Genomic DNA, 13,883 nt, shown 5'->3' with positions numbered 1-13,883 from the left:
TTACAGACCTGTAGCCACAACCAGTTTATTACTGGTGAAAATCCTTTGTCCAAATTTATAAAATTCAAGAAGCTCTTGAAATTGAAAACATTATAATTCATTAGTGCCAACATTAAACCCAAATTATCCTCATCAGATGCCAAAATTTGAACTAAACTGACATAAAGATTTTTGTATCATTCTCCACTTTTGTACATTTTACCATAAAACAAAAATATGAATGTTTCTGATTATAGAACCTGGTCCTAGACCTAGAATGGAGTTGTTAAAAAGTATGTAGTAAGTATATACTACTTTTCAAATTAAAAATTAATTCTTAAACACATCTGAGATTATTGACCTGCCTTTGTATTTTTATTCATAGTGAGATTTTTATCTGGTAAGAAAACACCACAGAGTTTATTTTTAAGGTTAACCATGGCATGTAACTCTCTCATTGCTCTTTGTTTGTGTATTTGTTTTTCTTAACCCATGTGGTTATGAACCTCATGATTCAGCTACCCTGATCATTATCCTCTGCTCAATACTCACTATGTCCCTTGGACTACAAGTCACTCTTGCTGTTGCCTCTCAGCATCTTTCCTTGCTTGACTCTCTGAGGAAAAAGTCTCTGCAAATCACTGAATAACTCCTTGACATGATCTCCTAACTTTCTCTGCTCCAAATTCGAAATTTCTCTCCTTACTCACCTTTTTTCTATTATAAATTGCAATCAACTTCTATGACTTTTAAAATAATTTTGTTCTTTATAAAATGGGAAACTGCTTAATGTTAATCTTTTCCTCCTGCTCTTCCTCCCTGCTCTGTTCTTAGTTGCTCTCATTATATCAAAGAAGACATTTGACATTTGTTTTTTAGGGATTGGCTAGCTTCACTTAGCATAATCTGCTCTAATGACATCCATTTCCCTGCAAATTCCATGATTTTGTCATTTCTTAGTGTTGCATAGTACTCCATTGTGTATAAATGCCACATTTTTTTTATCCATTCATCTATTGAAGGGCATCGGGGTTGGTTCCACAGTCTAGCTATTGTGAATTGTGCTGCTATGAACATCGATGTGGCAGTATCCCTGTAGTACGCTCTTTTGAGGTCTTCAGGGAATAGTCCGAGAAGGGCAATAGCTGGGTCAAATGGTGGTTCCATTCCCAGCTTTCCCAGGAATCTCCATACTGCTTTCCATATTGGCCTCACCATTTTGCAGTCCCACCAGCAATGTACAAGAGTACCCTTTTCCCCACATCCTCGCCAGCACTTGTTATTGTTCAACTTCATAATGGCTGCCAATCTTACTGGAGTGAGATGGTATCTTAGGGTGGTTTTGATTTGCATTTCTCTGACTGCTAGAGATGGTGAGCATTTTTTCATGTACTTGTTGATTGATTGTATGTCCTCCTCTGAGAAGTGTCTGTTCAGGTCTTTGGCCCATTTGTTGATTGGGTTATTTGTTTTCTTATTGTTTAATTTTTTGAGTTCTTTGTATACTCTGGAGGGAAAGGGAGAGAAAAGGGAAATTGCATGGAAATGGAAGGAGACCCTCATTGCTATACAAAATTACATATAAGAGTTTGTGAGGGGAATGGGGAAAAAATAAGGAGAGAAATGAATTACAGTAGATGGGGTAGAGAGAGAAGATGGGAGGGGAGGGCGGGGGGAATAGTAGAGGATAGGAAAGGTAGCAGAATACAACAGTTACTATTATGGTATTATGTAAAAATGTGGATGTTTAACCGATGTGATTCTGCAATCTTTGTAATGTTTTGAATAACCAATAAAAAAAATTTTTAAAAATTTAATTTAAAAAAAATTTTTAAAAAAATTTAAAAAAATTTTAAACTAGGTTGCAGTTGCAACCTAGTTTAAGAGAAACTTATTCCAATGTACTTCAAGTCAAGAGGCTAATATAGCAAATAGTATTACACATTTGAATTAAATTAATGAAGAAATAAATGGAGATGGTAGGGTGTTCTGATTATCTGTTGATGCATAACAAATTACTTCAAAATTTGGTAGGTTAAACAACAATAATTCATTATTATTTTATCTCATGAGTCTGTGAGTCAGGATTTTGGAAGGGCACAGAAGGGATAGCATTCTTCTCTTCCATAGTCTTAGATGATTAAGAGCTATAACTGGAATAGCTAGAGACTGGCTCAGACTAAGTCCCCTGCCCCCAATCCATGGCCTTTGCATTGCCGTTATCTTGGACTTCCTTACAGCATAATGGCCTCAGACAGACAAACTTCTTACACTGCAGTTCAAAGCTTCAAATGGTAAGGGAATGGAAATGCAGAGTCTTCTTAAAGCCTAGAAACACAGAGTCTTCTTAAAACCTAGGTCCAGATCTGGCATAGCATTACTTCCACCATACTTGACTGATACCAGCAAAGAGATTATTAAAGATAATCCGCTCATTGTGATCATCTTTTTAAAAAACATTTTTAAGTGGTATTTAGACACAAGGCTTTTATTTAATTTACTTTTATGTGGTGTGAGGATAGAATCCAGTGATTCACATGTTCTAGGCAAGTACTCTCTCTACCCATGAACTATAATTCCACCCTTGTGATCATCTTTCATCAGCCACAGTGGTTCAGCCAACTTTCTCCATTCTCTAAAGTGCTCTGCTTTCCTTTTACCTTATTTATTCTATGATCCTATAACCTGATTCCATGATGACCTTAAGTTAACTTTCAAAAATTTTCTCAAGTTGTTATGATTTAAAATCCAGTTTGTTTGCATTTTCTGCTATTTTCATTCTTCCATTCTTCTTATCTAATGTTTCAGGAAGGTTAAGAGAGGTGATAATGACCTTAACTATACCTGAAAATCACAGTCTAGTATTTATTTGAAAGAAAGGCAAAAGTCAATAAAGATGGGTAATATTTTTATCTCATTTTTTTCTAAAAAATAAAAAGACTCACAAGGAGTTTTGAATACCTATGAAATATCATTATTGTTTTTTTTAACCAGATCCGCAATTAGGGAAAGGAATTTTAAAAATGTTATAGAAAATATCAAACAAAAAAGATGTTTTCAAAGCCGTTCTCTACTCCAATACTACATACTCTTGAAGACTGGCTTCTAGCCTTTTTTTTTTTTTTCTTTTCAGGGCTGAGAACTGAACCCAGGGTCTTGCGGGTGCTAGGCAAGCGCTCTGCCACTGAACTAAATCTCCAACCCCAAGACTGGCTTCTAATGCATTTATTTTATGAGACATGATTAAAATTCTTAGTTTCAAACTAATGAATCTGCTCTAATTTACAGAAAATAAAGAAGGAAAAGTAAAGCAACCACATATGCTTCTAGAAATAATGAACAGAAACTCACCAAAGAACTGGCCTGAAGAGAAGTCTGTTACCAATATCTCTAGAATGAAAAAGGTATTGCAGCAGGAAAAAAAAAAAAAAAAAAGCATTATAAAACTTTTTTTTTATTTACACAATTCACCTCTGAATTGTCTTGCATGAATGTTCCTGATTGCCAAAACCACAGACAAATGTCTTCACACTAGTTACTAGACCATGTAGAACATGAAGAACTTATTTTATTGTTTTCCTAAAGTTAATACACAAATTCTTTTCAGTTAACTTATTGATCTCCAAAGCTGAGATCATTTCTATTCTGATGTATTTACAATCCATCTTTATATTTTCTGACTTATAGAATAACATATTGGAAAAGTTGGGGCATGGAAAACATTAATTAATAATTAATATGCATGACCACTAAGATCCCTATGCTTCAGCAAACCCAGTGTCCAGGCCTTTTCCAATAGACCCCTATCACTGAGCTGGCCCACACAGACTCAGGCACCAGGAAAAATCCAGTTGATTCAGTCTCCAGACTAACCCCTCTAGTCTGAGGCTCCAGGCTAGCATCTGTGGCTCCTGGTACTAAATAAGCATGCATTGTCTCAGACTTCAGACCAACCTCTGTGGATACAGGATCCACACCTGTCCTGACACCAGGCTGGCTCCAATATCCAGGCTTGTGTTCAAGTTCTAGGCTTCAGTTGACCCTAGTAGACCCTGATACCAAGCCAGCTCCATGGACTTAGACTCCTGCACCAACTCTGTAGACCCAGATTCCAGGCTAGCCCCTATGGCATAGGCTCCAGGGCCATTCTAGTGGACCCAGGTTTCAGATCCATCATAGCATCTGAATAGTTGCTGGCAATTCAAACCCTAGTGCCAGTCAGGTCAAACCTTTGAACATAGACTTCGGGCTGACCCTCACAGAAATGTGTTCCAATCATGCTCCCATGAATCCAGGCTCTAGGCCAACCCCTATGGTCCCAGTTAACAGGTTCACCCCAATGAATCCAGGTTCCAAATTCAACACCATGGGCCTAGGCAACAGGGTTGATCATTTGCTGATTTCATGCACCAGGTCAGAACCCCTCCCAGAGCTTCCAGAAGCAAGTCTACTTATGGCCCACACCACATAGCCTATCCAGAATTTCTGGATGGTTTTATTGGTGAAGGACTCTGCAAAGACACTCTGCAAAGACTTGAATAATCTCTTCAAACGTGCAGACACCAATTCATGGCCACAGGATCGAGACAGAAAAGCTTAATGCTACCAATAGAACAAAATAAAGTGCTAGTAACCCATCCTAAAGAAATGGAGATTCATAAGCTGCCTAAACAAGATTTTAATAGAATTATCTTAGGATACTCAGTGAACTTTAAGAAAACAGAGAAACAGTTTAGTGATTAGGAAATAAGTAAATAATCAAACCCCAACATTAACAGATATTGAAATTATTTTTATTTTGAACAACCAACAATAAAAAAAAATCAGACAATTTTTAGAGCTGAAAAACACATTAAATGAGATTAAAATTTAGTACAAGAGCATTAATAGTTGATCAAACAAAAAATGGATCTGTTAATTTGGAGACTATTTCGAAATGTATAGTCAAAGGAGAAAAAAATTAAAAGATGAAAAGGACTGAAGAAAGCTTATGGGACTAATGGGACATCATCAAAAGTTCAACTAATAAAAGTAGAGAGTAGAATTATGATTCCTAAAAAATGCTCAGGGAGATGTTGATCAGCAAATGCAAGTTAAAACCACTATGAGGTGTTTAGATACGAGGAATAAATTCTAAAAACTGTCTTTGGGCTAATGAAGCTACTTCTCCTGAAGGTACAGAGCATCAGAGTACCTGGGAGTATATATCTCAACCAGTGAGGGGTGGCCTTTAGCCAATGTATATGATGCAAAACTATGAATTCCCAGTTCCCTCATCCTCTTGCCCTGAGTTAGAACTGAGATTCAGTTTGTGCTCCAGAGATCCCTATGGGGTCAGCCCTAGACTAGGAAGTTGTGTGAAATTGCACCTAGTTTGGCTTTTTCCTTTTCCCTGTGTCTTCTCCTTTAGTGGTTTCTTTGGGGAGCCCTTTTAAAGTATGTCCTTTGCACAGAAATCCTCACTTCAGCACGTGCTTCCTAAGGAACCCAGTCTAAGGCAATGTTATCAAAAGGTATTTCCTTAAGAATTCCCAGCATGGGCTGGGGTTCTGGCTCAGCAGTGGAGCGCTTGCCTAGCACATGTGAGGCCCTGGGTTCGATCCTCAGCACCACATAAAAACAAATAAAATAAAGATATTGTGCCCAACTACAACTAAAAACTAAATATTAAAAAAAAAAAAAAGAGTTCCCAGCCTACTTACTCTTCATTCAAGAAACTAAGAAACTATGTTGTGAATTGACTCAGGGAGTCATGTCATAGAGGTGCAGTTCCTGGAATTTGTTTCCAAGCTGAGTTGTTATTGCTGCTGCTGTTGTTTGTTTATTTATTTTGTTTTGTTTATATAGATCAAGTGAGACCTTAGTGGGCATACAACCTTTTCCCACCCAGGGACCCCCAATCAATCAGCAAGGCAAAGTGTTATGTGTGAAACAACTCTGATTATCACTATGTGGGCTAAGTGTTGTTAATGAGGCTCATGCTAATGGCAGCATCTCCCACCTTTGTTTTCAGCCTTCAGAGAGTAGACACTGCATACTTTTCAAAGATGCCTGTGTTTGTCTGGATTTTTTTTTTTTTTAATTTTAGTCTCATATTTTCCTTTTTCAGGACCTATATTTAAAACTTCACTTCAATATAGAAGTATGTTCCATTTGTTCTGCTTACAAACTCAGACTTATTTCCCACATATATTATTCCTGAAAGTTTTTGCCAGTATAACTTGGAAAAAAATGTTGTATCTTTTTTTCGGTGGATACGACTTTTTCTTCCTAAATTGAATTTTGCAGCACTTTGTATCTCAGAATGTTTTCCCACATACATATTCCTGCAATTTTTTGGCCAATATAACTTGGGGAAAGTTTTCATTCTTTTTTGCTTGATGAGCCTTTTCTTCCTGGATCTAATTTTCAAATGCTTCCTTAACTAGGGCTCTAGTTACAAGTTCAAGGATTTGAAGGGTGTAAGAATAGGTTTTGAGGAAAAAAAATCACTTCCTGAGGTAACTGCCTCAGATAAGGGGTTTACATAGTCTTCAAGAAGGCAGGGACAGATTATCAGATATTAGAGAAAAAGCTCTTTCTTCTAGTAGGGGACACTTTGTAGATGTGAGTATGCAAGTAACTCTGAGTTTTTATATGTTTTTTTTTTTTCATTTGTTCCAATTACAATCACATTCAAATGTCTTGACTTTCAATAAGAGTCATAATACCATTTGAATTCAACTGATGGAATTCAGAAATGACAGGATTAGACTGCATTTAATTTTCAGTTTCATCAGCCCTGCAGAGATGAGAGCTAATTTTAGGGTAATCATTTTAACACCCTGGCTTTTTTTTTTTTTTTTTTTTTTTTTTTTACTATTTTGAACTGGGAAGTTAAAACTTCAAGCCTGCAGTTTCCTTTCTTTCAAAGCTTCAGCACATTTAGAAGTAGTGAACTCACCCCATTGCCCTTATATTCTTTATGTCCACGTATTGTTCCAAGGCAGCAAACTTGCACTACCCCACTTCCTTGCCTTCAATAGTTCTTTATTCCAGGTAACCAAGAACACAGATGATAAAAATAAGCAACTGCTTCACTGCAGTCTGTCCTGGGTTCCTACTGTGGTGGATCCGATTTGAATATGTCTCCTAAAAGATTCATGTGCTAAAAACCTCAGTGTTCAGTGGGATAATGTTGAAAGGTAGGTAAGGCCTTGTTAAAGGTTATCAGGTCATTGGGGCACTGCCCTCAGAAAGATTAAAGTAGTTCTCTTGGGATTCCTGTTAGTTCCCATGCATGTGAGTTGTTATAAAAAGGTCAAGCTTGGCCCCTGAATGTCTCTGGCTTCCTGTCTTATCTTGTGATCTCTTCCATATGTGTTCTTGCTCTTGTTGTTGTGGTATCATTTACCATGAGACCTTCACCAGAGGTCAAACAGATAAGCCTTCCAGTCTTTTAACGTTCAACCTCCAAAACTATGAGCTAAATAAACCTATTTTATCAAGTACTTAGCTTCAGTTATTTTGTTATAGCAACATAAATGGACTAAAACAGTACAAATGCTCTTTTCTCTAAGACTAATTTTATCTTCAGAGCTTTCAAACACAACCTTTCAGATACCCATTCCTTGAGGATTTCTTCCATTTTTAAAAATTCTATTGTTAAAAATCATATTTGTAAGTAACACTAATTATGTCTAGTTAAAAGCAGAAAAGATACTTATTAAAGATACTAGAGAGCTTGTATGATTATTAAAAAAGATTAGGGGGAAAAATAGGCTAATTTCACCGGAATAGTTCCTGTAGTCTATTGCCAACTACTGAACTGTTTCAAAAACAATCCTAAGGGAGAAGCTGCCTATGACAATGCCAATTCCATAGCCACGAGAGAAATATGCATGCATGCTCTGCCAGAAACTTCTCCTTACTTGATCACTTCCAAATCCAATACCCATGTGGGTGGGAATGATCAGTGGAAATTAATATACTGTCTGTAATTCTGGGCATAAGAGAAACTGGGAGGTATAGCTTTTAAATTCTATTTTGGAAAAGTGGAATTTACCTTGTGGTGAATATCAAAAGGCAGGCAAATTTTCAAGATGTTGTACAGTCCAAACTAATAACTCTCAGCTATATACGGTCACTACATTTAAAATATTTCATAAAACTTACTGTGAAACAATTTCAATAATTACACCTATCTTTATTTCATATGCTTATAACCAGAAATGGTTCTTAAATAAGTAGCAACAGACTTTCATCAAGATAACCGTGAATACTAAGGCTATCTAGATTCAAGATGTGATATTGTAAACAACATCTCCACGTGTGTAGACTCCACAAAAGCAACTGGTGTTCAGGTGTACATTCTCACCATTCAGGGTTTATGCAAGCTTCTAGGTGGCAATTAACTCACCAAATTTACCATTATTTTTTTTAAATCTATTCATATTAAAGATATACAGTTCTCCATTAAGGTACAGAGGATGAGAGTATTTTCTGAACATGGTTCATTTGATTTTTATCAAAACTCAACACGACTGGAAAATCTGTATGTTCCGTTTAGCCCATATGCAGTCATATAGATGTACTTTATATATTATCCATTTATACTTATTATCCATTTATACTTATTTAATATATACACAATTTGTAATTTTTGCCTCAACCATAAAATGTGATTTAATAAAGTCATGAGGATTGTAGGCTACTTTGTTGACCCTTATTTATGTACAATCTATTGTTCATTCTTTTGTGAATCTTCATCTCTTGGTATAATTTACTATTTAGAGAACTCTGTTTTTAACTTTTCTCCAAAGGCAGATTTCTCAGAAACAAATTTTGTTAAGTTTCCCCCTCGCCACCCCGAGAATGTCCCTATCCTCCATTCCTGAATGCTATTTTGACTAGATATAGAATTCTCAATTGACCATTCTTTTCTTCATTTGCTTTAAAAAAAATGCTGCTTCTTCCTGGCCTCCATGGTTTCTGATGAAAAATCTACTGTCGTTTGAATTGTTTTTTTCCCCTACAGGCCTGGTGTCATTTGTCTCTGGCTGATTTCTCTGCCCTTATTTTTCAGAAGTTTAATTATGACATGTGTTGGTGCAGAATTCTTTGGGTTTATCCTATTTGGGATTAATTCAGCTTCTTGAATCTGTGTTTCATTTAATGTGGACATTTTCAGTCATTATTTCTCTCAATATTTTTTCAGTACCACTGCTTCTCTCTTCCCCTTTTGAAACTCTGTTGTTGATACAAATAATTTACACTGAATAAATTCTATTGCTCTAATTCTAATCATCTTCATTCTACCATTGAACTCACAAGTTGTTAGTCTTTGTTATTGCATTTTTTCAATTCTATAATCTCCATATGAATATTTTAATAACTTTATTTTATTATTTTCTATTTGTTCTTAGAAGAGTTGGAGTGGTTTGTTGAAGCATTTTTATAAAGGTTGCTTTAAATTTCTTATCAACAACTAATTTTTTTTTTTTTTAGTTTTGGAACCCAGTGATTGTTCATTTCTCATTTATATCATGATTATCTGATAAGTGATTTTCTATTTTTTTTTTTTTTTTGGAAGACAATCCCCTGGTCAGCTCTAATCCAAGGGCTGCATATGGTTAGCTTCTTGTAAGGTTCCACCAACATCACCTAAGCAACAGTGAAGCACTGACTAAATATAAAACCAAGAGAATTTAAATGTAGTCAGTAGACCTGCGCAAAAGAACTATTCAAGAATTCAGATAGAAGGGAAATGTTTCCACAAGGAAACATGAAACATTAAGAATAAAATTCATGGAGGAGTTACATAGTGGCTAAAGATAAGGGACAATAAGAGAGTTGTGCCACATGGAACCATAGGCTAGTGGTCCAGAAGATAAAAATGTGGATCTATGAGGAAGGGGTAGGCTTTAGGGATTGCCCAGCAGTTTTTGAAGCTAAGAATATAAGCAAAGAAGAGAAGTGGGGAGTATACGACTTTTGTCTTTTGCACCCTATATGTATGCTTATTGTATTTCAGTTCTTTTACATTTGTTGACATTTGTTTTGTGGCCAAGTAGATGGTATAACTTGGTAGATACTTTATGAGTATTTGAAAAAAAAGGTATTCTCCTTTTTCTGTTCTATAATTGTAAATTTGATATTGATTGGTGGTGGTGTTAATTTATTCTATATACTTGTTGATTTTCTGAATAGTACTCCTAACAGTTGTTAAGAGAGGGATATAGACATTGCCAACCCTTAGTGTGAGTTTGTTTCTCTTTTCATATCTGTCAGTTGTATATTTCACAACTCAGTTGTTGGAGGCATGTATCTCTAGGATTACTATAGTTTGGTGAGTTGATCATTTTATTGTATGTATATTATTCAGCTATTCATCACTGTGACCCAAATACCTGAAAAGAACAACTTAGGGAAGAAAAGTTAATTTGGGTTCATAGTCTCAGTGGTTCAGTCCATGAGCTCAGATGACTCCATTGGTCTGGGCCCTAAGGTGAGGCAGAACTTCATGGCAGAATAAAGCAGCTCACCTCATGGTAGCGAGAAAGTAGGATGGGAGAGGTCGTAGACAAAATATATAATCCCCAAAGCTCAACCCTTGTGATCCATCTTCTCTAACCACACATCAACTGCCTACAGTTAATTCATTCAAATTATCAATCCATCAAATGGATTAATTAATGATTAAGCTACAGCACTCATGATCTGATCATATAACTTCCTGCATTAACACATAACATTTACCCCTAGACCCCAAACGTCACACTCATCTTTCAATGCAAGATGCATTTAGTTCCTCTCCAAGAGTAAGACTACAGGGGTAGTCTACAACAGTAAGACTACAGTAAGACTACAGTTAAGACTATAGGGGTAGTCTTAACAGTTCTAGGATAGCTCAAAAGTTCAAGTCCAACGACTCCTCTGAAACTTGAGGCAAACTCTTTGCTGTGAGCCTCTATAAAGATCAGAACCAAGTTAAGTATATCCAATATACAATGGCACAGAATAAGCATTACCCTGCCCAAAAGGAAGACTAGTGGCATAGAAAGAAGGGATGGTACCAAAACAAGACCTAAACCCAGCTGAGCAAACAAGTCCCATAGCTCCACATCCAGAATCTGGGCCACACAGCAGCAAGATATGATCAGCAAAGGTCCTGGGAATCCCTGAACCTTTGACCTCGCTGGTCACAGCCCATATGGCCTCTCTCTCAAGCTGGCTCTGTCTGTAACCAGCAGCTTTCCTGGGCAGACTTTCTATGTTACTGGTGTCTCTTAATCTCTGGGGTCTCCGTTCCAGTTTTGGATTCACCTTCACAGCTTTATTCATTGCTCTTTAAATAGCAGCCTACAGGGATTTTGACCCTAACACACTTTGACTGGCCTCCCAGACCTTACTTTGAAATCTTGATGGAAGTCTCCATGAACCTATTTCCAGCATACTGCATTCCTGCAGAGCCAGTACCATGTGATGATGCCAAGATCTGCCACCAGCTTGAGCAGTAGCCTGGTCCCCTTGAACCATGACTACAGCAGCCTTTTACTGCTGTTGTAGCTGAAAACAGTGAAATGAATTCTTCCTAGGCCCCTTTGTCTAGCGTGTATAAGGCCCTGGGTTCAATTCACAGCCCTAGGGCAGGGGGTTGGGGGTAGGTGGGTAAATTTAGAGATTAGGCTCAGAAGGTATAGCTTTTGTTTGGCTAATACAGTATTGGTGTGTGTCTGTGTGTCTGTGTCTGTTCCTGTGCGAGCATGTGTGTATGTGTGTGTTTTAGATATATTGTTCAAAATAAGCTATCCTTCCCCCAGCTCATCTCTAGGCTATGGGCTGCAAAAGTGCTCCATGGATGAGTTTAACAGAGTGCCTAAGATCATGGGTTGGTGAGATGTCTTACTGACATAATTTGGAGATGAACAAAGACAACTTTTATAGACCAAATGTAATTGTTTGCCTAATGATTTTGAAAACTAGATTTATAAAACTATTTTATCAGTTGCATCATTATTTAGTATAGTGTATGCCTTTGTAAGTTTGAAGATAAGGTTTAGCTTGTTAAAATTGAAAATTTCCTTTTAACATAGTTATACAAGGTTTAAAAATTAGTTTTACATATCTTTATTCATCAGCTTTTAAACCACATACTTATAATTTTAAAGCATTGTACATACGTATTAAAAGACTGTACTGCCCCTAAATTTCTATCCAGTTAACAGAGAACCAATAAAATTTGTGATTGGAAGATGGAAAGAAGCAAAGCAAATATATTATGATTTCAGTTGACATTGATATTTCATCAATTTAATTAATTTTTCTGTTATAATAAAATACAGTAAAATGTATGTGTATTTTCTGTCACTTTCCAAATACAGTGTACATCAATGCACATCACTGTTTTAATTCTGATAGCAGAACTGTTACTTTCCTAAAGTGTCAAGTCTGATTTCCATATTCAACTTAAAAATTTATGAAATATCTTATTCATTGAAAATGATTTTAAAGAAATTATGTCAATTAAATGTATTTCACCATTATGATTTCCTTGAAATTTATTTTTTAAATTATTTAAAAAATCTCTAGATAAAATTGTTGTTAGCAGATTTTTTTTTCTGCAACTGAGTTTCTAAATCTTTACTTAAATTTGTGAGCATATTTTCTGATCTAGTAATAGTGAAATTCTTCACATTTTTAAATGAGTTTCAGCAAAGACAGAGAAAGTAAATGCTCAATGATGGTGATGACAAACAGTATTCTAGAACACTCTGAAGTCATCCCAAATGATGTTTCTGAAGAAAATTTAATGATTCTGGAAAAATACTTTGCTATATTAAGTTTTAAAATCAGAACAAAATAAATAACTTTTTCAATATGATTCCACATGTGCATACATATGGAAAAAAGGTTAATTATAAAGTCTTAGGAGAGTATAATTTTCAGTTTTTATTTAGACTTGATTTTTCCCAAACTTTCTAAATTAAAATATATTAGTTTTATAATCAGAAAAAAATATCTCTTATTACAAAATGAAAGTGCAGCTGAAAACATATTTTGGGAACTTGTGCCATTTCATGATGCCTTGCATTTCTTTGAGGCATTTTAGCTTCAAGTCTTTGACTCATTTAATTAATAATTTCTGAAATATTACCAATAATAGCAAAATATAATAATTGATTCTGGAGACACTTAAAGAGAGGTATGTGGAGATCATTACAAAGTATTTCTCAGAGGCATAGATAGCAAGTAAAAGCAATACATTTTTTTAAATTTTAAAGCACTGAATATATGTATTAAAAGAACTAAAGTAATAGCCATAAGAAAATTCTATAAGCATATCTATATAGGGAAGCTAACTACGTCAAGTTAGGCATCCTGAGTTGAACTGAATATTAGAAACAGAATTTAGCTGAAGCTCATAACTTAATCCCATAGGAAATATCTATCTGCTATAAAGTTTGTTTCTATAACCTGAGCTTTTGAACAGGGTGGATATAAAAGACTGTCATCTTGGAAAAAAAATGTTTTTAAGTTTTTCACCTTCAAACTATAATCGAACAGTTTTATTTAAAAAAAAACATATTAATGAATATTTTCTTTATTCTTATGCTGAGGGACACTTGTACAAAGGTGAATAAAACAAGGATCTGGTCCTCAGGAAGGCCAAAGTGTAAATCAAATACGTTTTTATATATTGTTAAATATGGACACTTGTGATAATTTCATCTAAAATTTTTATTTAAAATCAGAAAATGGGAATCAGAAAAAAACATTGTTTTCTTTTTTACATTTTTGCTTTTAGGAAGTTTACAACATTGTAACATTGGTAATCATTGATAATCATGTATATTGTTCCAAATATTTGTGCTTATTTATTGTGATAAAAAATTCTATTCAGGGGGATAGTAGGGGATAGGAAT

Source organism: Callospermophilus lateralis, chromosome 3 (genome assembly GCF_048772815.1).
Source record: "Callospermophilus lateralis isolate mCalLat2 chromosome 3, mCalLat2.hap1, whole genome shotgun sequence".
Lineage (NCBI taxonomy): Eukaryota > Metazoa > Chordata > Mammalia > Rodentia > Sciuridae > Callospermophilus > Callospermophilus lateralis.
This window is presented reverse-complemented; position numbering follows the sequence as displayed.